Raw genomic sequence first — 4,821 nt, 5'->3', positions numbered from 1 at the left:
TTTCAGGAAAAGAAGAGTCACATGGGAGAAATACAGTCATTTGTAAAAAGCAGGTGTCCAAGAGATAGTGTGTGTAAAGGGGAAAACATTGGATAGGAAATCAGCAGACTTGCACGCTAATCCTGGGTTGGCTACTGACCAGCTGTGTCCCACAGGGGAGCTTTCTCCACTTGGCTGATAATAAGGGGGCTGACCCAAGTGACCCATAAAGTTCCTTCTCCTGCTCAGGTGTGAAGGAAATTACAGATTTGTTTGTCTAATGAATAGCCTATTATTACGCATTTTTGCAGAGGAGGAGCCATGCTTTGACAGAGTACAAGGCTAGAATCAATGAGGAGTATGGGAAGATAAATTACAGGGTTTAGGGAATGCCAAAGTCTAAGATGAAGGTAATGGAGTTTCTGTTGAAAGGAAAGAAGAAAGTACAATGAGTATGACACAAAAGCCATAATACATCTTTGCTGCTGTCTCACTCTCTTTCTGTGTGTGTAGGTTGGTGGTGAAGATGCTAGGTGGGCCACAGTTAGCAAGCTAGCCAGTTTCCTCATAGCTCCTCAGGGAGGGGAGTTTGCTCAGAACAGTCTCTCTTGCCAAATGTGTAAACCACGATCATAGGTTACTGTCAGCAATGGGCAATCTTGGATGTGTATGGAACCTCTCATCAGAGAATTCAACTGATTTAACTGAATTCTCTTATTTTGCAGATACGCATGTCAAAACAGTCCATAAATGTTATATCTTGTAGAAACGAATGTCATGATTCATTGACTAAAAAAGTAAAATGGCCTTGAAAGATTCTGATATTCAATAGCATCGAAGTCAGGGTAGGACAAATCTGGATGAATTTTAAATGTTTGAAGAGTTTTTCAGCCATTTTGGGTTTGATAGAACAGCAAATTCATTTTATGAAGCAGTCTTACCCTCACTTTCTAAACATGATGTATGTTTGAAAGAAATTCATTCCATATGTTTTTGTTTAATTTTACTTAAATCATCAAAATATTATTTCTTAAGACTTGTTTGATGTCTAAGAAGTATTTAAGCCCTTTGAATAATTTAAAAAATATACGTTTTTCCTCTTTAAAACAGGAAATCACTTATTAAAGAGTTTAAGTGGGTTTGGACACAAATGAGATTCAGACTTGAAATCCTGACCCTGTTAAGATTAGAGAAAGTTTGAAACTTGCCAAAATAGACTCTCCCATTCCTCCCTAAAAGTCAGTACCTTGTGATATCATATTGTCAGCAGAATTACTTGGGCATAGTTCAACAGAATGAAATGTTTTGTTATATTTTTCCTCCCAGTCATAGGGTTCATAACCTCAGTCAACTTTGACTCCCCTCTCTCTCCATTGCATTGGCCTTCATATCAGGTAAGTCACTAAGTTCTCTGCCTTTTTGGTCTGTCTCTCAGGATTTCCATTGCCTCAGCCTCTCTCAAGCTTTTGTCTGGATCATAGCATTTGCCATGCAGCTGGCACCCTCCCTTTGTCTGGTTTCTCCCTGTACCAATCCAATGTATATGTTGTTAGTTTTTAATCCTCACTAAAACATCACTAAATCTTCCCTGAAACAATCACCCTTCTACTATACAACCTTCAGTGGTTCCTAAGGCCCACTGATACTTTAGTCTTATTTGGTGGTTCTCTGCATGCACTGCCCTAGTATGTTTTTTCAAACCGCTGTTCAGTGGAGAAGCTCTCCTTAGGGTGGCTTGGTTGCTGTGTGAACACAACACATGTACACTGGTCTGTGATGCCTTTCTTCCTTGTCTTCCTACTCATTCAGTGAGAACCTGCGCAAGTCTCACTTCCTTTCTGATGACTCCTGCCTGTGGTATTACTCCCTTCTGAGAGTTCTTACAGCAATTGTCCCTCTGACATGGTGTCTGAGCTTACACTGTTGTACACAATTCCTTTACTTCATGCATGTTTTTGTCTTGCCTCTTTACCAGGATTAGAGACTCAGTTTTCCAGCAGAAGTTCTCCAAATGTGGTCCCTGCACCATAACATTAGCATCACCTGAGAGTTTGTTAGAACTGTAATTTCTTAGATTCCACCCTAGATTTGCAGAATTAGAAATTCCAGGAGTGGGGGTAGCACTCTGTATTTTAATTAGCAAGCTCTCCAGGTGATTCGGGTGCATGTTCAAATTTGAGAACCAGGGTTGTGAAAGAAAGAGACACATCTTAGAGTTCTTGGCATCCTCCACAATGCCAGTACAAAGCTGAAATGTGGAAATTACTAAAATTCTACCTAACTTGAATTTTAAGACAAGTTTTCAATGACATGCAAAGAAAATAGAAATGCTTTCAAAAGCTATGGAATTTTAAGAAATAAAAAGGTACAATTTCTTACTGATTGCAATGAAAGATCAAATAGTTTACAAGTTTAATGGTAATCCACTTGAAAAGAATTTCTTCTTCTTTTTTTTTGCTTTTCCTTTCATTAGAATTTTAGTGTTGTCCAGCACTGAGTAGTCAGATGATGGTATTCAGCACACTGTTTCCAACATTCTTAAAACTCGAAATTTGTAGTTTAGAAGTGATTTTTTTTTCTTGGAAGGTTGTGGGATTGGTGGCCATATGTGAGCATGGAGGATAATTTCCTTTTCTTCTCTTTCTCATTAAAGTCCTTTATTACAGTTTGGAACTCTCATATAGAGATGAATGTTGCTATAGAATAAAAAAATCATGGTGTACAGAAAAATGGATCCTTTGGGTATATCTATACACCAATAGAGGGGAGAATAACTTTAACTTACTGTTTTAAAATAAATGTAAATATTTCATTGTCTTTTCTCTACCCTTGTCCATTCAAATTGTATACATCCCCACAATTTACAGACTTTAGTACTAAGGTGAGCCTTAACCTAATTGTATTTTTTCCACACCCCTCAAGAACTTTGTACAGTTAGAGATGAACCATATCAAGCCCCTGGCTCTGGCAGGCTTGTGATTGGACACTGAGCCAATCTGATAATACTTGCACCCAAGAGCCCAGGTAGATGATAGAGGAGTCAAGGAGCTACCTTAATTTCCATTGCTAGTAGTCAGGGAGCCTGGATTTTTTTTGTTGTTGTTAAAGACAACAGGTTAGTCAGTGTGGCATTGGAGAAAAAGGTTGTGCTTTGAAGCCAGACAAACCTGTGTTTAAATCCCTGCTGTGCATCACTAAACTAGCCATTTGTTTCATGTTCGTTTTTCCTTTTCTAACGAGGATCCTAATACCTATCTGTCCTGCAGGGTTGTTGAAAGAGGTGTTGATAATGTATGATGTACATGGCCCAAGTTAGATGCTCAGTAAATGAAATGATTATGGTTAGTCTCTGACTAACAATTATGTTTGTAATTCTTTTGTTTTTAATCTCAAACACATAACTTGAATGATTAATCATTAATAACTTGAATGATTAAGAAAAGTAATCCCATTTCTCCCTTTTTTAATTTTACAGAGCTCTGCTTCTAATTGTTCTTTTCTAATAGTAACTGGGTTGCATTGATGTAAAGTGTATTCAGCGATTTTCTTTTACTTTTCCTTGTTCTTTTTTATTGAAGGTGTACCTCTTGAGTTTCTATGAAGCAGGTGTGTATCTCTATCAATACTATCAAGTCTGTCTAGACCTTCCTTTTTTCACGAGATTAGTATTTGTTGAGTGGTCTCTGCCAGGCTCTGAGGATGCATAAATGTGCACAGGGAATAGTCAGAGAACTGAAGTAAAAACTTGTTCTGACTAGAATAATCCTATTGTCCAAATTGTCCCTATAAACTCAGACTTAGGAGTTGTTGAAGCAGGTATATGCCTACATGGTGAAATTTTCCAGGACTAAATAATAGGACATTTCCCTGTCTGTTTATAATAGTCCTGATGCTTCCACCATGAGAGTCAGTGTTTAGTCAAGGCCTTGACTCTTATTTGCTGATGAAGGAGGATGTGTGCAAAAAGCTTTACTTTTCGCCTGCAGCATTCTCTGAGCACATTAGCAAAATTTCAGTAACAGATCAGCAACGTTACTTTGGTAAAGAATAGGGAACTGACAGAATACACTCACGAAAGATTTGCTTTCATTGGGGAGGCCATCTGGAGGGGACAGCCAGGACAAAGGCAGCCTGGGATAGGGTGGAAGACCTTGGGCCATTAGGGTCTGTAGTCACCTCCAGGATGACTCCCAGTGATTCTCACTTCCTGTTAGTCACACTCTGTGTTGTTCTCTCCCATTTTGAATAAGGGTTACCTTGGTAACCAATAGTACATTGTGGAAATGACTCCTAAGTGTGACTTCCAAGGCGAGGTCACAAAAGACATTGAGGCTTCTGCCTTACTCTATGAGATCCCTCCGATCAACCGCTTTTAGGGGAAGCCAGCTGCGATCTCATGAAGACACTCAAGCAGTCCTATAGTTTCTTGGGGTAAGGAACTGAGGCCTGCTGCCAGTAACCATCACCGGTTAGCAGTATATGAGTGAGCCATGTGGGAAGTGGATTCTTCAGCCCAATGCAACCTTCAGTGACTGTAACCCCAGGTGACATTTTAACTCTAGCCTTTTGAGGGACTCTGAGGTGGAACCCACCAACCTAAGTTCCTGGTCCATAGAAATTGTGTGCGGTAATAAATAATTATTGTTTTAAGTCATTAAGTTTTTGGATAATTTGTTAAACAGCAATAAATAACTAATACAGAACCCAGCATGTGGTGCTAGATTCCTGGAAGAAAAGAGCAAAGTTAAAAGACATATTAAAAGGGTAGATCAGAGAGGCCAAAGACAGACATTTTCTTCACCTTTTGTCCCAAAGTGGTATTGTTTACACTTTATAAAGGGT

The sequence above is a fragment of the Theropithecus gelada genome, chromosome 6 (assembly GCF_003255815.1).
Source record: "Theropithecus gelada isolate Dixy chromosome 6, Tgel_1.0, whole genome shotgun sequence".
NCBI lineage: Eukaryota > Metazoa > Chordata > Mammalia > Primates > Cercopithecidae > Theropithecus > Theropithecus gelada.
The sequence above is the reverse complement of the archived record's forward strand: the minus strand, read 5'-3'. Positions refer to the sequence as shown.